We start from the raw sequence: 23399 nt of genomic DNA, 5'->3' as shown, positions 1-23399 counted from the left end.
CCCACTGACTAGTACAGTGAAGTAGTCACTGTTCATACATGCGCATTCCACTCTCCTTTCCTTGGCTGCCAGGTTACATCAATGTCTTACAAACCATTCTCATTGTATTAATAATTAATGGACTTTTTCCAGACAGACCTCCTTTACTTTATTAGGTGTCTCAGTTAGTGAAGACTTGCTATGGACTGAATGTTTGTGTCCCAATCCCTCTACCAAAAAAATAATTCATATGTTGAAATCCTAACTCCCAATGTAACAGTATTTGGAAATGAGGCCTTTGGGAGGTAATTAGGTTATGAAAATGGAATTCTTATAAATAGAATTAGTGTCCTATGAGAAACCAGAGCTCTTCCTCTCTTCTCTGCCACATAAGGATACTATAAGTAGATGACTGTCTGTAGACCAGGAAGGTCTACACACTAACACCTTGATCTTGGACTTCTGGTCTCTAAAACTATTAGAAATAAATGTTTGCTGTTTAAGCTGTCCAGTATGGTATCTTAATATGGCAGCCCAAATCAACTAAGATAAGACTCTAGCCATTCAAATTTTATTTTATTTTTTTTTCATATTGAAGTTTTTCTTTCATCACTATGCTTTCTATAGGCAAAATGGATACACATTTATAAAATAACACAGAATCTGCTTCTTTTTTAAATGCCTGATTTCAGAAACACTAATGAGAATAAATTCAGCATTGTTGGTTGTAGATGAATCTTACTTTTAAAAGAAATTTCAAAAATAAATAAATAAATAAAAAATAAAGGCAATTCCACACATATTTGGGTTGCTAGAGGAAGCCCGCACACTTTAAACCTCTTTGGGGGTCTAGAACTGAACAACAAAAAAATGTTACAATGAGATACTGAACATTTGCATGTCCTGAGGGAGAGCTGGGCCCATCATCTGGGGAGAGCTGAATGTCTAAGGAAAAGCAAGAAGTCAAAGCCAATATCTATCATAAGCACTTAGGGCTCATGGACTGAGGCCCCACGCAGGCAGTGGTGCACAGCTCAACGTGGCATTTCAAAGAGGTATTCGAGGTCTGGAGCAGCAGTCTCTGCTCTTTGTTTTTGTTTTTAGCAAAGTCTCTCAACAGTGTGAAGACTTCATTTTCAAAAATTTCTGCAGCTGGTTTTGCTTCTGTAGCCCAGTAGTAAGTATCCCAGTCATTACTGGGCTCATTAATCAGGCAATCATAGAGGTCCAGCTGTTTCTCTGTCATGTGGTGCAGATATTCTTTAGCAAAGAGGCTGAGCAGAATGCAGTTCTCCAACACTCCCCGCTTCCTGCTCTCACGGAACAGTCAGGTTCTTTGGTTTCTATGGATTCATCAGTTCATTCCTACCATAGGGCAAAGGGATCTTAATCACACCTTTCTGGGCATTTGTTGGGCTGTCACCTCTGTAAAAATGGCTGAATGACATCATGCAAAGGAGACACTGGGTGGTGCCTTGACAGAGTGAGCCCCCATGTCACAACGGCCACTGCCATTTTTCCTGACCTGTACCGGAAGCCGCGATTCAAATTTTATAATAATAATGCCCATCCTTACCATTTGCACCTACTCTGAACTGATGCTGTCCATGCCATATAGTCCAGACACTTAAGAAATCAAACCTTATGTGGAATATTATTGCCCTGCCTCATGTTGGCTCTCACTTGTCTGGGGAAATGAATCTGTCTTTCTCTGTTCATTACCAGAGTTCACAGCCAGATGGGTAACAACCTTCCAGCTCAAAGTGAGGTTACAGTGCACTTGGGTCGTTTATAGTTATGCGTTTTCTTCCTAATGACAATCTCTATCTTGCCCTCTAGCCCAAGCCATTTGACCTCAATCTTTCATATCAACTACTGGATAGCTAAGGGCAGGGCCACTTTGTAACCAAATTGGGGTGTGGTATGAGCCTTGCAACTTATAAAGAACCTGACAATCTTGAGATAATTAGCACTACATAAAGGCGATATATTATGTATTCTGTTCTTTCTTAATTATTCTTGCGCACCCTCTATTGCACAGGCAACTTTGCTTTGAATGTGTTTGTCTATCTGATATAAGAGGGAGAAAAACTTAGTTGTCATTGACCGTGAACCAAAGATACCTTCATCTGATCAGTTTTCTCTATCACCTAAGTATTAAACTTATATTCTACTCTAAATAAGACAAAAAATACTTCTTTCTATTAACTAGAAAAGCTTAAGTGTGTTTAAAATCTTTCTTTCTAACATGGCCTTTCTGTCCTAGTCAACTAAAACATTTAAAAAAACTAAATGTGCTTAAAATAACATAAGATTGAGTATAATACTTTACACACATACACAGACACACACACAGCCTTTATTTCTCCCAAGAGCACTCAGTGACTTCTCTCCTTCCTTCCACCTCACTCTTTTTACAGATAGGCCCCTATGGAAATGCTGGCCCAAAACACAGCCCGGGAGATCTTGTCAGGAGGTTCAGGAGAACACCTTCTCCACCAGCTCTCATCAGCACACACTTCTCTCTCCCTGTTTATGTCAAAGTCATTAACATATAAGTGCCCTTAGCACTTCCCAAGTCTTCCTAAGTCTTCCAAGTCTTGTATTAGTTTGCCAGAACTGCCATTAAAAAGTACCATGAACTTGGTCGCTTAAGCAATAGTAATCTATTTCATCACAATTCCGGAGTCGGGAATTTCAATGGTTTCTTCTGAGAGTATCTCTCGTTGCTGGAGTCTTCACATGGTCTCGCTCTGTATGTGTCTATATCCAAGTTTCCTCTTTTTATAAGGATACTTTGTCATATGGAATGAGGAGCCACCCTAATGACCTTATTTAACCTTAATTATCACTTTAAAGACTTATGTCCAAATACAGTCACTTTCTGAATTTCTGGGGGTTAGGATTTTAAGACATGAATTTAGGGGTGACATAATTCAGCCCATAATACCCCCTTATGGAAGTGAAGAGGGTAATTAAAAAGATGAAAAATATATAGCTGATTCCCTTCAGTAAAGCTGAGTGGGGGAAAAAGAACTGTTTTCTCCACCTGCTACATTTAGGAGAGTAAAGTGATGTTCTGGGACTTCAAACAGCACAAAGGAGAGAATAGAATGCAGGGCCACTTACTCACTAGATACTAGAAACATGTACCTTCAGCCTACGAACTTTTCAAGGGCCTATGAAAATGTCTGAAGGCTGAAAACTTAATGGTTTCCAAATATAAAAAGAAGATGGCAAAATTTTAGTAAATAAATGTTTAAGACTATAAAACTTAATATCACATCAACTAGTCAATTACAACTCAACCCAACTGTCATAAAATTCACTCACTCATTCATTCATTTGTTCAATCATTCATTTATTCACAGTACCTCCTAAGTGCCAGTAACCATTCCAGATGGCGAGGACCTAGAAATAAATACAAAAAACAAAATTTCTTATCATCAATGAGCTTATATACTGATGCATGAGAGGGAAACAGAAAATAAAATATACAAATTATATAATAGAAGATAGGAATGCCATGGAGAAAAATAAAGTGGTGAAGGTGACTACAAAGAACCAGAGAAAAAGGGACTTTCATTTAAATAGGTGTTTAGAAGAGGCCTGGCTGAGTAAAGTTTTCAAGGAAGTGAGAGAATTCACCATGTAAAATTGAGGGGGAAAGAGTTTCAGGGAGAGACTAAAGCAGAAGGAATGTCCCTGAAGCAAGATAAGCCAAGTGCCTGAGAACCATCTAGGAGACCAATGTGGCTGTAGCATAATGTGTGAAGGCAGGAAGCCAAAGCACATGAAATAATTATGTCAAAGAGATATCTGCATCTTTGTGTTTACTGCAGCATTATTCACAATAGTCAAGACACAGAAACAACCTAAATGCCCATAGACAAATGAATGGATAAAGGAGATACACACACACACACACAATGGAGTATCATTTAGCCATAAAAAAAAGACAGAAAGAAAGAAAGATGGACAGACAGAAAATCCTGCCATTTGAAACAACATGGTTGGACCTCGAGGGCATTATGTTAAGTGAAATATGTCAGACAAACACAAATACTGTATACTATCACTTACATGTGGAATCAAAAAAGTCAAGCTCATAGAAAGAGAGAAAAAATCAGTGGCTGCCAAGGTTGGGGGTTGGGGAAATATTGGTCAAAGGTACAGATTTTCAGTTTTAAGTAAATTCTGGGGAGCTAATGTACAGCATGGTGACTATAGTTGACAATACCATGTTACATCCTTGTAAGTTGCTAAGAGAGTAGATCTTAAATGTTTTCACCACGTGCACTCACACACACACACACACACACACAGTAATTTTGTAAGGTGATGAGTGTGCTAACTAACCTTATCATCATAATAATTTTGCAACAGACATTTATCTTATCATCATAATGTACATATTAAACTTATGCAATGTTATAGGTCAATTATATTTCAATAAAACCGGGGATAAGAAGTCAAGAGACATAGGAAATGAGGTTAGAGGGTAACAAGAAAGTCAACAATATAGGGCCTTTTATAAAGTCTTCTATGTTCAAGCCCACTTAGAAATGAGAACCAACTAGAGGATTCTGAGCAGAGGAATGACATGAAGCTCTATTGAGAATAGACAGTAAACAATTTTTAACATGGATTAAGAGTACAATTTATTATGTTCAATATTATGTGGGCTGAATCCTTTATAACTAATATGTCTAACATCTAAAAATGTCTTAAAATGGCCAAAGGATGAAGAAAGGCCAGTGTGGAGAAACAATTTTTATTGGAGTATAAGAATACAAGGCACCCAAGATGCTGTAGAATAAAACCCAAGATTATAATAAATTGATCAAGATTAAGATCTTGAACAATTCTCCAAATCTGAGAGCAAAATGAATAAAGGTTGACCCTATATCAGTAAGTAAAATACTTCTTAGGTTAGATTATAATGGATCATGGTTTGGAAGAATGTTCAATTATTAAATGTAATATAATCACCCTAAAATTAATAATTTAAAATAATAAAATTTATTTTGCTCATGAAACTGCATTTTGACAGGGCTCAGCAAGAACAGTGTGAGCTGTGAAAATCCAAAGGCTAAGGGCTGGAACCATCTGCAGCAGTGTTACCTCCTTACATGTCTGGTGGTCAATGCTGGAAGAGTCAGAGGGCTGGTACCGTCAGGCTTGCATGATACTGTGATTTATAGTAAAATATAATATATGCATATTTCCTAAAACCTTTGGAGTTGCCTTTGTTGACAGCAATAGAGGGGTCTTTTGTTACGTTAGTAAGGTGATTTTTGTAAAGACCTAATGAGGAGCGCTCGTTGCTAAGGAAAGAAACCTTGATTAGAAGACTAGAAGTTTCAGTCCCACCCAGGACATCCAGGGAGGGGAGAGGGGCTGGAGACAGAGTTCAATCACCAAGAGCCCATGATTTAATCAGTCATGTCTATGTAATAAAGCATCCATAACACCTAAAAGGACAGGGTTTTGAGAACTTCTGGTTGATGAACACGTGGAGATTCAGGAAGAGTACAGTGCTTAGAGAACGGGAAAGCCCTGAGCTTCTTTCCCACATACCTTGCTCTATGCATCTCTTCCATCTGATTGTTTCTAAGTTATAAACCCTTTTACAATAAACCAGTAATCTACTATGTAAAATGCTTCTTTAAGTTATGTGAGCCACTCTAGCACCTCAAAGCCCAAGGAGGGGGGTCATTGGAACCTCCAGTGTTCAGCAGGTCAGTCAGAAGCACAGCTGAGAACCTGGGCTTGTAATTAGCATCTGAGGTGAGGGAAGTCTTGTAGAACTGAGTCCTTAACCTGTGAAATCTGATATTATCTCTGGGTAGGCAATATCAGAATTGAGTTGAGTTGTAGCACACTCAGCTTTGTAAAAATCTTCACTTCAAGGCCATAGCATCTTTTACTCACTTTTTAAAATAGTTCAAACCATATTACTTCAAAACTAACAATTTCCATACCCCTATACCATAAAACCTGTAAGTTCCTTAAGCATAAAAAAACATGACCTTGTCCATTTTTGTACCTCACCTGTGTCTGGCTCAGAAAATAGAGTCAACAAATGATACATATTAAATTAATTAATGAAAGAATTAGAATTAGTATATTTTAAAGCTTGCACAAATTTTACACTTACTTGTGCCTTTCACTGATCTATATCCAAATAATAACTTTTCTCATGCAGGTGATATTTATAATGCCATTCCAGAGTTAGACTCAGCAAGGGACTTAGAGAATATTTAATTCAGTTCTATCGACTTTCAGGTAAAGAAGACAATGCTCGGAGGAGAAGGAAAGAAACAATTTATTGGTCCAGCCACTTTCACATATATATCACATTTTTTCTTCATGTCAAAAATATACCTCAGATGCTGTTCATTTTTCAATCAAGAAAATATATTTCAGAGATGTTATTTAACTTCTTCTGCCATGCAGTGAATAGAGCTTCTAACCTTGGCTCATTTCTTGTTTTTTCTAGTATATTCTAATATCTGTTATTTGTTTTCCTTCTCATTTATTACTAAGATATAGGAAAAACCTTCATTACTAAAATCACATTTAATTTTCTAATCCATTCTAATCAAATTTTTAATGTATTAGAAGTAAATACTTGAATAAATGGCATCTGAAATAAGGGGAACATAGGCGTAGAGAGGAGCAATCACAAGCCTTGAAATCAAGTGGGCATAAAATCAATGCCTAATTCTATATTTGATTTGGAGTATAAGCCTGACCAAACTCATAAAAGTCAATGAATAAGTGTATTTCAGGACACTGTGATGAATATGAATTGTAATTACTTTTGTAGGTACCTAGCACCTCCTATACTGGTTACATAAACTCTAGTTTCTTTATTCCTTCTTGAAGTCTTATATAGTCTTAAGATGTATCATGTCTTATGAACCAAATAAAATAGATTAAAACATATTTGCTCATTATATGTATTTTCAGATTCATCTTTTGTGTAGGACTGCTCTTTTAAAAAACTAAACAGAAAGGACCAAGCTTTCTCAAAGAAGTTTGAACTATATAGTGATCATTTATAATAGAAGAAAGAAGCAGCAAAACAAACTATCCTTGTTGGATTATTAGATAAAACATAGAAGTGGCAGATTTCAGGAAGCCTGGGACATCAAAGAAATCATAGTCCTTTGTGAAAAGAAATGAGAGAGAAATAAGATGGATGGATGGATGGATGGATGGATGGATGAATGAATATAACACCAGATAACATAAGCTATAACTAAATGATTCTGCTCAAGAAAAGGTAACTGCTCAACCTGAGACTTGCCCAGAAAAGTAAGTCACAGGAAATGTGTAGCAGCCCTCCACCCATGAAGATCCACAGAAAAGAGGATTGTCAATGATTTAGAAATGACCAGTACCAGTAACATGCTCATCAACACTCCATCATAAAACAACCAGTCCTTTTCATGACAGGGGCATTGTAAAGCTTCATAATTCTGGCTAATAATGGAACCACTAAGAATGTATAGACTTTCCCAGAGCTTATGTATTACATTTTCAAATAAATGCCTTATCATGTTTATCACATGAAATGTTACCAGTTTTCATTGCAGCCATCTTTCATGTTACATGTTCATGTCAGGTTAACATCTTTAAATAGCATACTGAGAAGAGTATGAACAGAGTCCTTCAGTTCCCTTCCTGTTAACCAAAAGGAAAAGAAATGAGCATTTATGAATACCAAGATTTAGTCACCGGGAAAAAAAAAGTTTTTGCAGATCTGAGCAAAGAGGTATGGCCCCCAAACCAGAAGGTCAGATAGAAAACAGCAGCGACATGTGTTTATAGACTGATGGAAGGGACTGACTTGGCGGACTGACTTGGCATATGAGACATTTCATTTTATTTTTCTATTTCTTGTTCTAGCTCTTATTTTCCTTTGCACATATTTCTCTTCTCTTCTTTTTTTCTCTGCATCTCTTCTGTTGTTATTCTTTTCTTCCTCCTTTCTCTTTTCCACCTTTTAAAATTTCACCAGCAACTTTCCTAATTTATCTGTCCATTTCTGCCTTTAGAAGAGATATCTCTATCTCCATGTGATGTCATGGATTCAAAAAATGTATGGTAAAAACTCTCAGCAAAGTGGCAATACAGGGAACATACCTAAATATAATTAAGTCCATATATGACAAACCCACTGCCAGTATCATACTTAACAGCAAAAATTATAAGCATTCCCCTTAAGATCAGGAACAAGACAGGGATGTCTGCTTTCACCTCTCTTATTTAACATAGTACTGGAAGTTCTAGCCACAGCAGTCAGACAAGAAGAAGAAATAAAAGGCATCCAAATTGGAAAGGAAGAAGTAAAACTGTCTTTATTTGCAGATGACATATACTGCACATAGAGAATCCCAAACATTTCACTAAGAAACTACTAGAACTGATAAATGAATTCACTAAAGTAGCAGGATACAAAATTCATATCCAGAAATGAGTCATATTTTTATATGCCAATAATGAACTAATAGAAAGGGAAAGTAAGGTAACAATCTCATTTACAATTGCTTCCAAAACAAGTAAAATGCCTAGGAATAAATCTAACCAAGAATGTAAAAGACCTGCACTTAGAAAATTATAGGACACTGAAGAAAGAAATTAAAGAAGATAAAAAATGGAAGCACATACAGTGTTCTTGGCTAGGACGACTTAACATCATTAAAATATCCATACTACCCAAAGCAGTCTGTAAATTCAACACAATTGCTATCAAGATTCCAATGACATATTTCACAGAACTAGAGCAAATATTTCAAAAATTTATATGGAACCACAAAATGCCCTGTATAGCAACAGCAATCCTGAGAAAGAAGAACAAGTTGGAGGAATCATACTACCTAATATCAAACTATACTACCATGTCATAATAATCAAAACAGCCTGGGACTAGCATAAAAACAGACACATAGATCAATGGAACAGAATAGAGAGCCCAGAAATAAACCCACACCTTTTTAATCAATTAACATTCAACAGAGGAAGGAAGCACATACAATGGGCTAAGGATAGTTTATTCAATAAATGGTGTTGGGAAAATTGGACAGATAAGTGCAGAAAAGTGAAACTAGACCACCTTCTTACACCACACACAAAAATAAATTCAAAATGGATCAAATACTTAAATGTTAGACCCCAAACCATAAAAATGTAGAAGAAAACATAGATAGCAAAATCTCAGACATAGCTCGTAGCAATATTCTATCAGATATATCTCCCCAGGCAAGGGAAACAAAAGAAAAAATAAACAAATGGAACTACATCAAACTAAAAAATTTTTTGCACAGCAAAGGAAAGCATCAACTAAATAAACAGATAACCTACAGAATGGGAGAACATATTCACCAATACATCTGATAAAGGGTTAATATCTAAAATGTATTAAAAAGTTACAAAACTCAACACCAAGAAAACAAATAATCCAATTAAGATGTGGGCAAAGGACCTGAATAGACACTTCTCCAAAGAGGACATACGCATGGCCAATAGACATATGAAAAGATGCTCAACGTCTCTAATCAGCAAAGAAATACAAATTAAAACCACAATGAGATATCATCTCACACCTGTCAGAACAGCTATCATCAATAAATCAACAAACAAGTATTGGCAAGGCTGTGGAGAAAGGGGAACCCTTTTGCATGGTTGGTGGAAATGCAGACTGTTGCAGCCATTATGGAAAACAGTACGGAGATATCTCAGAAAACTAAAAATGGATCTGCCTTTTGACACAATGATCCCACTTCTGAGAATATATCCAAAGAAACCCAAAACACTAATATGAAAGAACATAAGCAACCTTATGCCCATTGCAGCATTACTTACAATCACCAAGATATGGAAGCAGCCCAACTGTCCATCAGTAGATGAGTGTCTAAAACAGCTATGGGACAAGTACAGAATAGAATACTACTCAGCCATAAAAAAAGAAAGAAAGAAAATTTTACCCTGTGTAGCGATATGGATGAACTTGGAGAACTTTATGCTAAGTGACATAAGCCAGTCAGAGAAAGACAAATACCATCAATCTAATGAACAAACTGAACTGAAAAGGAAAAGAGATACAGACCCCTAGAGAGAGAGCAGGCTGACAGCTAAGGGGTAGGGGGAGGTTATAGGGTTGGAGCGATTGAGCAAAAAGGAAAAAGGACTCACGGACATGGACAACAGTGTGGTGATTGCTCGGGGACAGGGGATATAAAAGGACTAACTAGCAATGGGAAAAAATACAATAAAAAATATGAAAAAAATCTACAGGGTGGGGCAAAAGGAGGTTTACAGTTGTTTGTATGGGACATAATACAATAATTAATAAATAATAATACAGTAGTCCCTCTCTATATCGCGGTTCACTTATCGTGGCCTCACTGTATTGTGGGATTTTTTAAAATATTATATTTAATTATTTATCGCAGATTTTTCACTATATCGCAGGATTTTGTGGTACTGTATACGTATATTGTTAAAGTTACATAGGTTTAAGAGTGTAGAATAAATGTAAGGTTCCTACTTCGTGGGGGGGCAGGTGTCTAGAACGTAATACTCGCGATAAGTGAGGGTATACTGTATAAGAATAAACTCTGTGTCACATACTCACAACTATAAACCTACTTTAGCCACAGCCTGTGTAAAGGTGCCAAACAATTTTTTAAAAGCTGACAAGCTCTAGTTCCACAAATAGTGGAGAGTGAATATTTCTCTGGGAAAAGAGGCATTCAGATTCTCCACAGATCAACACCACCTGTGAGTACCTTCAATCAATGAAAACAGTATTTTGTTGCATTCATTGGCAGTTGGCGTCTCAAGGAATTCCCAAGTGCATTATAAAGGACAATCTTGGGTTGAGTTTTTACCCCTCAAAACAATGAGTAATTAACAATCATTGCTTTTCATTAACTGAGTGGTAATTTTTATGTCTGAAGATGTTCAAATTAAAGAAAGATGTTTGTTTTAAAAGCAATCTTACTATAGAGATTGTGATGAAGTACCCCTTAAGGTATTTTCAAGTTTGAGAGTGAATTGCCTCATGTAATCAACTTAAACTGAAACATAAAGAGGGTATTTGTCCATTGATATGGGCCTATATGCCAGATCTCCAGATGCCTTTTCCTATGTCCTTTCTATTGCAAAAAAAAAAAAAAATGCCTCCATGCAATACTTTCCAATTACTTCAGAAAATATAAAATAATAATGGCAAAGAAGACATGAACCAGGAGTACAAGTAGTAATCACAGCTTTCCAGTCCAGTAAAACCAAAGAATTTTACTGCTGGACCTAGTGATCATTTACCCCAGTCAGGAGGAAAATTGTTGGACTAAAACAAATGAAACTGATTGAGAAATTCTCTGGTGAAACTGGTGACATTTCACCCTATCCAAAGATTAACTCAGTGAATGGTGTAACTGAAGGAATATTATTTAAAGACATGCCTTGCAAATATTGAAACTCAATGTTTTTCAAAGAGATTAATGTTAATAGCATGCTTCTGATTAACAGAGGTAAAAAAGCTCGTCTGGGAGATCCTCTTGATTATATAGGTCATTCCATGCAAAATGTCACAGTGACAATCAGAAAAGTCATCTTTGAAATGCATAGTGAAGGATTTTAAAAGAAATTGGTTTACCTACAGAGACTAGGGAACAGTACAATTTAGTTCTTATGTAAAAAGGCTCAGCCAGAGAAAATGATGGAATGTCTTGAAGGAGTTTCAGAAAATTGAACAGAAATGAAAAAAAGACTATGTTGCCGCTTCATTCAATTTCCTTCACCTCAATGGCTACTCATCCTCTTTCCTACTCCTCACAGTCATGAACAACCTGGAACCCACAACAGAAGAGGAAACAGTCATCATCCCAAAGAGTATACCAGTCAAACCTGGCCTGGTATTAATTTTAGGTCAATAAGGCATGTAATGGGAGGAAGTGTTACTGAACAGCAAGTTGGGCTCCTGCTGCCCACTACCACCCTCTAGGCAAAATTCCAGAGGCCAAAGTTTGGTGATAAAGGAAAGGAGTCTATATTCAAAAGCAGTCATTTAAGCCTATCAAGTCACAGCTTTAGTCACTTAAGCCTATCCATTAAAGCTAAACTCTAACACCTAAGTTCTCCTATCACTTTCCCACCCCCCACCCCCATTAGTTTCTGTATGGTTAGTTTACAAACTAAAACTATATAATACACAAAAGCTACACTATTCTGGAAGAATGGCAGGCTTCTGCCTCAGCGCTTGTTCCCTCTAGAACACCCAAAGAATAAACCTGCCACCCTCTGTTGGGCCAGCCAAATCCTAGGTTGTGCCAGGAGTTCCTTCCCATACAGAATACCATCTGTTGGGAAATGCAGACAGCTGCAGCACAATCATCCGACGTCCTTGAAGAAGAGTCTGAGAGTGAGCATGAGAGCCTGAGACAGAGCCAGAGCCTGAGAGAAAGGCAACTCAGGAGCCAAAAAGCTTGTGAGCCAAAGGGCCAGCCCTCTTTTTATTTCCATTGGCTCTGGAGGCATTCAGCTTCCCAGCCAATCCCATTCTAGGCTGCTTTCAACTGCCTCAGCAAACTCCTCCTATGGCCCTTTCGGCTTCTCCCCAGTGATCTTTATTTTTTAAGTATACTTTATTGATTATGCTGTTACAGTTGTCCCAATTTCTTTTCCTTTCACTCCCCTCTGCCCAGTACCCCACTTCCCTCCAGCAATCCCACCTTCCTTAGTTCATGTCCATGGGTTGTATATATAGGTTCTTTGGCTTCACCCTTTCCTATATTATTCTTAACTTCCCCGTGTATATTTTGTACCTACCGATTATGCTTCATATCTCTCTGTATCAGAAGTATATATATATCCCTAACACATCAAAATTAGTGGTCATCACTTAAAATAGAAACGATTTTATCAGTAAAATTAGAAAGTAGTTGTGTACATCAATGGAGCGGATAGAAGATTAGACAAAGGCCAAAGGGAAAGAAGATTATAAAGTGAAAAAGAAAAATACCTATTAATGAAAATCTTAGTAGTACATTATATTAAAGTTCAAATAAATGTTTTAGTTGTATTATAAATGTGAATGATGAATATGAAGGGTATTTTATTAAATGGAAAGATACAATGGATAGTAAAGATGTATGTTCTTTCTGCATTAGAATTACAGGCAGTTTGCAAACTGAAACTGGGTAATGTTCCAAAGGGAACTTGAAAAACTCTCATTTGAGTGTAGAATACATGTTCCCATAGAAATATTATTTAAAAGTCTGTATTAGGTTTCTAAGCTACCTGTGAATTTGATTTAAACCAAATATGTAGAAAAATAATATTAATTTATAGTTTGAATCAATAGAAAATAAAACTGTTGCTCTAGATTCTAGAGTCTAGAACAAGGATTGGTTACTGAGAGATAAAAAAAAAAATAAGGAAGTAATTGTATGGAGCTCTTGATAAAGGGCTTCTGGAAGATAGCAAAGAATTTAGATGTTGATTGTACCAGATGGTTATTTAGGTCCACTTTCACCTTCTTCCCTAGATACATCCTTTTCCTTAGTGATCACATCTAGTTTATGTGGAGATTCCCCAAATTTATGACTCCAGCTCAGCTATCTCTGCTAAACTCCAGGCATGCTCAATGCCTTCCTGTCTGGTAGACACCTTAAAGTTAGCATATGCCAAACTAGATTTCTGATCTCAACCTTCCCCACCAAAATTGTCCCAGCTTCCATCTTCCCCATCCCAGTTAATAGAAACTTTTTTCTACCATTTCTCCCTCCTTGTTTCTCTCATACCTTAAGTCCAATCTTTTAGTATATCCTGTCAGCAGTAACATTAGCATACATATAGAACTGTATTTCCATTTCTCATTTTCTCTAGTTTAAAACATTATTACCTCTTAGCTTTATTATTGAAACTTATTCCTATCTGATCACTTTGCCTTTACTCTTACCCTTAAAAGTCTTTTGTCAGCACAAGTAGCCAGAAAAATCCTCTGAATTTAAAAGTTAGATCACGTCTCTCCACTCAAAACCAACTCCCATCTCCCTCAGAGTAAAGTGAAAATGGTTACACTGCTCTGTGCCCCTTCCCCATCCTCTCCAAGCTCATCTACTCTGCTTCCCTTGCTCATGTATCTCCAGCCTTATTGGCCAATTTGCACCTCCTTGAGCATTGCACTCCTTATATTGTCTTAGTCTTTGAGCCCACAGGTCCTACTGCCTGAAATGTTCTCTTTGTGAGCACACAGTGAACTCCCTCTCCTCACCTCTATTGGGTCTTTGCTGATAGTTCTTCAATGGCCTATCACATCTTTTTTAAAAATTCTCCCCTCCCCTGCCACTCTTTGCATGTCCCATCTCTCCTTTTTTTTTTTTTCTTATTTATTACCATCTAACAGACAATGCATTTTACTTATTTGCTTACTGTCTAGCTCTTCCATTCTAGAATATAAGCTCCATGATGAAAATGACTTTGTCCCCAGTATCTAGAACAATGCCAGCAGGCATAAAGTAGGTACTCAAATATTTGTTGAGTAAATTGACTACCTGAATGAACAAATATGTATTTCACAAGTGCTCTGTTCTTACTTCCTCTTATCATCACAGAAATACTTTTTTTTACAAATAGAAAGAAAAAAAAACCACAAATGCATTCTATTTGGTCTATCTCCAGCAGTCACAATGTTTTCCCTAAAACTCAAACCTGCTGAAACTTCACGACTCTGTGGAATGTTATGACTTTGAAGATAAAGTCCGTCTTTTTAACCTACTTAGAGGACCTCTCATTTTCTACCTCTTGCATATCTTTCCAGCTTCACAGTCAGTTAATTGTGCTTCTGATAGGGAAGAACTGAGGCAAGAGAGATGTTGAATCAGGATCACCCCTTTGGTCAGTGGCTGTTGATGCTAGATCAGGGAAACTTGGTCACTGTCGATCTGGCCACCGGCCATTCTTATGTATGAAGGGTCCCTAAGTTGTCATTCATCACTCATGGAGTGCCTATACCTATTACGGTTATAGTGCAGTTTCTTTATGTACCCCTTTTATCTTGAATTAAATGTTATAGAAAACTGCAGTATAAAAAATATTTTTAAGTGAAGCTGTGCTACTTAAGGTAACAGGGCTTTGCAGGGGTTGGGGTTTAGCCCTGAGCACTCAGCTCCCTTATACCTGGCATGACCCCTGAGACTCCTCTGAGTCACTCCTACCTGTGAGGCTCTGAGACATTAGGGTATCAAACAGCCTGATAATGCACCCACATAAGAAGAAAGCCTTTCAAAATAGCTACTTTATTCGGTATTTACAAAATTGCCTAAATAACTGAAATGCTCTTTGCTGTCCTCTCCTCCTCTGTTTAGTATGTGACAAATAACATCTCCAAATGGCAGGAAGCAACAAAACAAGAAATATATCAGCGTCTTCGTCTGCTTGGTGCAGGAGATAGAACATTATGCAGGTTTTCGCCTGATGATTGGCTCCCAGAGGAGTAATTAGGATTTGGCACACTTCTTTCTGGCATTACCTCAGCTTCTCTGCCAGAGGATTCTGAGAAAAGGTTTGTTGTTTCAGTCTGAAAACTGCGTTTTAGACCAACTCTTCAAACAGAGTGCATGTAGGGACAAATGAGGTGAATGTTTAGCAAGTGGTGTTTGTATTCACATCCTGTCTCTGTGTCTCAGGTCCATGACAGATTTAGTTTTCAGAAGTCCAATAAAAAATATTAAAAATTGAATGTGCAGTTTTTAACTGGCAGAAGATATGATTTTTATTTTAGAGGCTATGTTGGTTCTTTGTCATGCTGTTTGAGAATGGGTAAGATTGTTTTCAAATTGAGAAATAAAACCCCACCCAATTTTGAAGATGCAATTTAAGCCAAAGAAAATGAAACAAAATCAACCTGAATTATGAGCCCACTATGAAGGAGGGCTATTGTCAATGCAAATCTAATAATATTTCTGACTTGCAATGAAACACAAATACAAATCAATGAATAACTCTATTTTTTTTCTGACACTTCAACAGTGTTCTCTCCCCATCACCCACTTCCTTGCAACAAAAGCCAGCTTCCAAGAGGATGGGAGTCAAGGAGCTCTATTAGAAATAACTGGTTAGGCATTCTTGCCTGCAACTTATGACTTTGGAAGAATGAAGAAAAAGGAACAGTTTCACAGTGATCTGGGAAAAGAACCCAAAGCAATCTTGAATATGGAATTTAAAGTCCACTCTGGAGGATGGAGGACCTTGCAGACACGTTAAGTTCCTGAGTTGCTGCACAAAACTACATCTTCCCAAGACTGCTCTGAAATGTGGATGAAACTCAGCAAGACAATCACAACATTTTCCTGCTGGCATGTGGAAGAGAAAACCAAAGGAAAATATGAGAGAAAAATGCACGAAAGAGAAGAAGAAGGAAAAACAGAGAAGGGAGAAAGAGAATGTAAACAAAGATTCATTTCATCTCAAAAGAATTGCAAGGGTAACACAAGACCCCGCACACCTATAAACCCTGAAATGATCTGTGTTCAGGGAGAAGGATGTAAGCAAGGTCAGGTACCCTGGTTTCTTTTTCCTGTTCTCCTTAGCTAGCACAGAGTGACAAAGCCACAGAAAATCAGGACTCTTAGGGGAAGGACTGAGGCCATTTTCTTGATGTTGCACAAGTAAGGTAAGTGCTGCCAGAGGTCATAGTGCAACATCACCTCCTTCTCCTTCGTCCAAGAAAAAAGTTGCCACTTATTCCACAGGCCTCAGAAGTACAGGTGTGGTAAGAGCCTTGGGAAGGGAGGCAAAGGCAGTGCCAGGATTACCAGGAAGGCCAGAGGATGACAAGATTCCCATCTCCCAGGAGCACTACCCTACCACTGGGATTTTGTGATTTGAGCACCTTCCCCAACTCAGCAGATCCTCTGATCTCTAAATGCTTTCATAGCACAGAAGAATATTTGTTTTTAGTTCCAAAATAGCCAGTGCTCTTCACATGTCCACTTCCCATTCTCATGTACATAAGGTGAGCTTATGATGATAGTTCCATGTTGATGCATTTTGAAGAAAGGCTTTTTTTTCCCCAGGAGCCAGAAAGAAAAAAAAAAATACCATGGAGGAAACACTATTTACAAATGATTAAAATGCAAGCACACACACATGCAGAGATGCCGAGAGCAGACTCAGCTCCCTGGTCAGGGAGTCCTGTCAATGAACAAATCAGCTGAAAGCCAAGAAGGTGAACTCACCTTCAGAACTGATAAGAGCCATTGTTTAACTTTCCTTTATTCTTTGTTTTGATCTAAGGCTGCCTTTCCTATCACTTTCTCCCTTGACACAGTCTCTCATTGTCAGCATAGAGACTAAAGAAAATTGTTCTTTCCATATAAGGGCACTTTGCTCCTCTCCTTTTGTCTTTTTCAGGAAATTAGTAGCTCATGTTCCATTAACTGGAGTATCATACCTATCTTTTTCCTATAAGTGAAGTGGGAATTTCAAGGCCATAATTTAGAATTATTCTGCCTACTTTACTCTAAATGGATTCTATTCTCATTTCAACCTTTATCTCTAAAGATTATATTCAGACTCACCTACAGGCCCAGAACTGTGCTCTCTTTGGAGCTGAGGTCTTTAGAAACATAATGAAATGTGACAGGCTTTTGAACTGGGATCTAGAAACTGTCCCTTTTATGGCCAAGTGGATTCTTTGGCATTTTAGAAACCAGTCTCTATATTGTTTTATAATTTACCTTATAGAAGGGCCTAGGAAACTTCAGGTTTTTTAAACAGACAATACTTTCTCATTGTTCCAGGACAGATTTACAGAGATTTATTGCTTTTTCTAACAATTATTTGAAACTTGGGGTCTAAAAATAATATCTAGTCATCAGATGGAAGCTTCAATTTATCTCTTTAGCGTCCCAGTACCAAGGGTGAGGATGAATACTAATGATTCAGGCTAATATGACAGCTTTTTACTGTATGCAATTCAGTTTTGAGGGAAAACTTACAAGGCTAAAAGCTGGGTGACACTACTCTAGGATGAACCAGTTCCCTCAATGAAGTTTTTGATGACTGACATCTCTTCTGATTGGTAATAACCTATGCTATAGCATTGGTTAAGTAGTTTATCATCTAGTTCAATTCCTTAATTAAAAATAACTCAGATCTCAAAGAAGTTAAAAGATTTCCTCTATCATAAAAATAGTATTGGGTTGGCCCAAAAGTTCACTTGTTTTTTTCTTTAAGATAGCTCTAGCAGTGCTCAGTTGTCTTTAACTTTATTTAAAACACCTTTTTTAGACTGTATTGAGACAGCTGTCATACCAGTATGCATTTAAAAAACTTCTCAAAATTGGTGAATTTTTGTGTAGCCATTTTAATATTGAGGATAGAAGAAACTATGCAACATTTTTGGCATATTATGCTTCATTATTTCAAGAAAGGTAAAAACACAACTAAAACACAAAAAACAATCTGTGTGGTGTATGGAGAAGGTACTATGACTGATCGAATGTGTCAAAAGTGTTTTGCAAAGTTTCATGCCGGAGATTTCTCACTGGACAGTGCTTGACGGTCAGGTAGACGAATTGAAGTTGATAGTGATCAAATCCAAACATTAATTGAGAACAAGCAGCATTAGTACCACACAGGAGTTGGCTGACATACTCAAAATATCCAAATCAGTACAGTTATTGGTGAAAATAAAACATGTGTCTTTTATTTTACAGAAAAAGTTAAACAGAATTTTTGGCCAACCCAATAGATAGTGAAGACTATGTTATGTCATTTGAATTCCATTTTAATACTCTTTTCATCAGCTTATCTACATATGTATAATAATGAACTATATCCTAACAAGACTTCACTGTTTCAATAACTGAAAGCAGCCTTACAGTTCAATATACTAGCTCAATTATTCTACAGAATTTAATAGTGTTCTAAAAATACATAGATTGTTATAGCTTATAATATGCACAAATATTTCTTCTCTGACCACAACATGATAGAAACAAAGCTCAGAAGGATTTATCTAGGAGCAGAAAAATGAAAATGAGATCTCCCAGTTTCTCTGGATTCCAGTCATGATTGTCACAAATAATTTTGTGACTTTGGGTAAGTCCTTAGTCTTCACATGTTAAAAATGGCAAGTCTAAATGACAGGTGCTTCATTTCAGATTCTCAAGTGAGTGGTCAGACTAGGTGACAACTAAAATCTCTTTTAATACTGAGATTCTTTTATTTCCTGATTTGTTTACCATAAATTAGTACAATAAACTCCCCTTACTGGCCCATTCAAGAAGCCTCACCTTCATCACAGATGGCCATAGCAGTTTAGCTCCACAGCAGCTCTGGTTTCAGGTAAGCCATTGTAGCAAAACTCTTAGCCACCCAGCAATATCCCCTTGCTTCTCCTTTCTGGAATTAAAAACCTTCCACCCAGGTTTTCAGTGGGTATAAGGCTCTCCAACTACAGATGACAATTCCTAGCCTCCCCTGCAACTAGGCTCTGTGACTAAGTTCTGACTAATGACATGTGAGCCAAAAGTGGTGTTTATAACTTCCAGATTTTACCCTTACATAAGAGGGATGTGCCCTCCTCTTCCACTTTGCCCCATCTCACTGTCTAGGGAGAGTTGCTATAGCCAACCTGTGTTGGACACAAAGATGGAAGCTGTGTGTTAAACATAACAGAGTTAATATACCAGCACTGCATTGCCTACTTCTGGGCAGTCATATAAGTGAAGAGTAAACTCTCACTGTACTGTGAGTATCTTTGTTTTAAGAGTCACCCGTGAATGGAATAAAATGAGGAATCCTAGCAGTATGCTTCAGTCTAGGATTCCATTCAGCAGTGATCTAGTTACACATTAAGGTTCCATTTACAAAAACAAAAAAAAGACTTAAATATAAACTAAGACATCTCAGGTTTTGTAGTTCATAAGAAGACCTACTGATTACTAAAGCCAATGATGTTTTAATTTAACATACCCTGTAAGACAATGATGAAATGAATCCTTATCCTTAACACATTGTATCAAATATACTTTTTAAAATTCTAACTTCAGTAAAGAGTCTCACACTATAGAAACATAGTATAAACTATAAACATAGACTAAAATTTAAACACTAGGACCACCAGTAATGAAGTAATCAGTATTGGGTTGCGTTGCATGCAATAGCCACCAAATTGTCTTTAAAAAAATGTTTCTTCCAATAAAAGACCTTTGTGAATCCTGAAATCTCATGAATCCAAGGACCAGAGGTCACTAGCCTTTCTGTTAGTACACCAGCAGAATTATTTACAAATTTCCACTTTACTGGTCATTTACTGCCACGTCTCACCTTTAACACTGGACTAATTCATTAATCATTATGTGAGTATGTAAAACTAAGATCTGATATTTAACCAGCATCTAGCTTGATAATAAAAAACAAGCCACAGGTTGGTCATAATTGTGCCAGACACTGAAGACTGGTTCACTCAACAACCGTTTCGATCTCCTTATAGCAAGCCTTCTTGTAGAACAAAGATTGGAAAGTTAAAACCTACATTCCGCACTGGGTTCTGCATGGGACCCAGGTTCTTCTAAGCCCATTTATATCCTGGAAACTACCTGATACCTTACATTAAATCTCTTTCTGTTTACACTGGCTAACCTCAATCTATTTCTGTAACTAAGAATTCTGACTACTATAGGGATATTTCATTCTCTGCCTCTTTAAGGATTGAAGACATGAGGAGGTTCATTAAAAATATTTTTATGGGTATCTTCCTTTCATTGGCACTTCTAACATTAATTATTTTGACCAGGGAAAGGAAAGGAAGCATCTGTCAGGAGCCTAGGTCTTGCGAGCTGTGAATGCTAATCAGAAGTGTTAAACAGCTACCTTCTTACTCCAAACTAACTCACAGCCAACTGCACAGACAAGTAGTCATTTCCACACTGGTCTTGATGTAAAAGTCAATGCTGGGAGATTACAGAGAGCAACTGAGCTCTGAATGGGTATTTTGACAGTGTAGAGGTTAAACGAGTAAGCGACGGGAGCTATGGTGATTAGTAAACCTGTTGATAGAGGAGTTGTTAAACCAGCCTTATATAGGTTTATAGTTCTCAAAATGTGCTCCCCACCCAGCGGTATCAGCTTCAGCTAGAAACTTCTTGGAAATACAAATGTTCGTGTGCGTAATCACACACCAGACCTGCTGAATCGGAAAGTCCAGATTCAACCCCAGCACCTGTCTTAGCAAAGCCTTCAGGGGATTCTGATGCACGCTCAGGCTTGGGCACCACCGGTGCAGGTTGTCTGACTCTCGCTGGGGCTCAATGGAGTTTAAGAAAAATAGTGTTGGGGAAAGAAAAGAAAAGACAATTGAAAAATAACTGGTCTTTGATATAAAAGAAAGTGCGTTTTAGAAGTAGAATATAAATGTAAATATTTTCCCATGTAAAATGGAAAAAGCATTAGTAAAGAGAGCATTGTCCTGGGAATCTAAATCACTGGATTTGAATTTTTAACTAACAAGTAACTTTGACCTAATCATTTGACTTTTCTCGGATTCCATTTCCTCATTTGTAAAATGAAGAAATGGGATAAGATGTTCTCCAAAAGTCACCTTTCTGTTTTCTACCAGTTCTGGACAAAATTTACACTATTAGCCTTGCTGGCATCATATTGCTTCTTGAATGTCATGTCCTTTCTGTATAAACCAGATAGATTTCTCAACATCTTATTTTCCTCCTTAGGAGTAGTAACTGGAGGAAAATTACTAAAAGATACATGTCATTCTCTACCCCAAGTCAACAGTCCAGGAGTATACTTCAGTTTAATTCAAGACAGGTAAAATCCCCTGGATATCAGAAAGGCCAATGTAACATTTAAAATATATTGGGGATTTACCAAAATACTAGAAATATGTACAAATTATATATGTGTGTCTTTTACATTATTGAAGATTTTGATCATACATGAAACTTGAATTTCATAAACTAGATTGTCACACTTCCTTCCAGACAATGGGTGTGTGTTTATTCAACACTTAAATCTACTTCCAAAATTTAAGAATTGAGACTCACTGGCATTCATCCCAGACTTGGGCAGGTAGCAATTACACTTGGGAAAATCACAAAACTATATCCCTTAACAATCTAGAAATATTGCAACATTGAGAAGAGTTTGTGTCCACTTTGTGAATTTGGGAATTAGAGAGAAAACATTCACCTGTGTGATTAAAGTTTGTATGCATGAAAGAAAGAAGGGCTTGGCCCACCAGTGAAGCAACAGGGACCAAGAGCTAATCAGTTAATAAAATTGCAAACACATTGCAAAGGTATAAAATAATAAATTAATGTAGAATGTTAGAGGAAAGTACAGAAAAAATGTGTCCCTTCAGGCTGAGAATATATTTTTCCTCCTACCATCTATCTTGACAGATAGAAGGTCCTTAGTAAATATTTTAGATTGACTAAATGAGTAAAGATTGTGAATAAAAATATTTTAACTTGTATATAATCACAAAAAAAATCCACAAATTTTAGCTATGTGTTTCAAGCAGAAATGACTTGCTTTATTTTTGATAACCCTAAAATATAGTATCTTCTTTCAATTTTTTGCAGGGCCAAAGGCATGGGAATGAAAATTTCATGCAAGCTCTCTTATTGTTGAACCTTTCTTATGAAATTACAGAGATTCACTGGTTTTGGCCTACAAAAATGTCATATTCAAATAGTCTGACTTAATTCTTTTTTTTGACTAGGAGATATCATCTTCATTTAAAAAGCTGACTAGCACTATGTAATAACTGAGTCATAAAGAGTTAATCCTGGCATTTGAAGTGATAGAGTCACTATATGTTATGAAGACTCATGGCTGCCAGTTATCTACAAGGGTTATTTCAGAGTATAAACCTTCTTGTTTAAAAAATAAGTGAAACAGTATTGTTCCAGAGCTATTAGAAGAAAACACTTAGAAAAGAGTTTTAAAATAGGTTTTAAAATTAGACAGTGGGGATGGTTGCACAATTTAACAAATGTACAAAAAACTGTTAAATTGTACACCTTTTTCAATTTTTATGTTTTTTAGAAGCCGATTTAGTTATGACATAGCCTTCACAAAAGGAATAGGAAATAGTTTGATTGTTTCTTCAGAGGTACTATCTGCATTGGCAATCCAGAAAATATTATGTCAAAGTTACCCATTTTTTTGTCCTAAAAATATTTTTTTACATTTTTAATGTTTTATTATTTATTCTATTATAGTTGTCCCAATTGTTTCTCCCTTTGACCCCCTCTGCCCAGCCTGCCCTCCACTTCCATAGTCAAATGTGAATTTTAAGTTATATCTATTATATCTCAATAAAGATGCTTTTTAAAACTAGAAAAGACTAGTTATCATTAACAATTACAACCTGT

At 36.9% G+C, this 23399-nt stretch overlaps 1 long non-coding RNA gene and 1 pseudogene across 1 annotated transcript in view; both read right to left on the bottom strand.

Annotated features, from left to right (window-relative positions):
• Positions 1–23399, bottom strand: part of LOC150012637 (uncharacterized) — a 61146-nt gene that overhangs the window by 13133 nt on the left and 24614 nt on the right. The gene's annotated exons all lie outside the window — the stretch shown is intronic.
• Positions 1014–1494, bottom strand: LOC150012638 (succinate dehydrogenase assembly factor 2, mitochondrial pseudogene; annotated as a pseudogene).

The sequence above is a fragment of the Furipterus horrens genome, unplaced genomic scaffold (assembly GCF_987537825.1).
Source record: "Furipterus horrens unplaced genomic scaffold, mFurHor1.1.pri manual_scaffold_4, whole genome shotgun sequence".
Classification (NCBI taxonomy): Eukaryota; Metazoa; Chordata; class Mammalia; order Chiroptera; family Furipteridae; genus Furipterus; species Furipterus horrens.
Note: the sequence above shows the minus strand (reverse complement) of the source record. Positions and strands in the feature narration are given on the sequence as shown.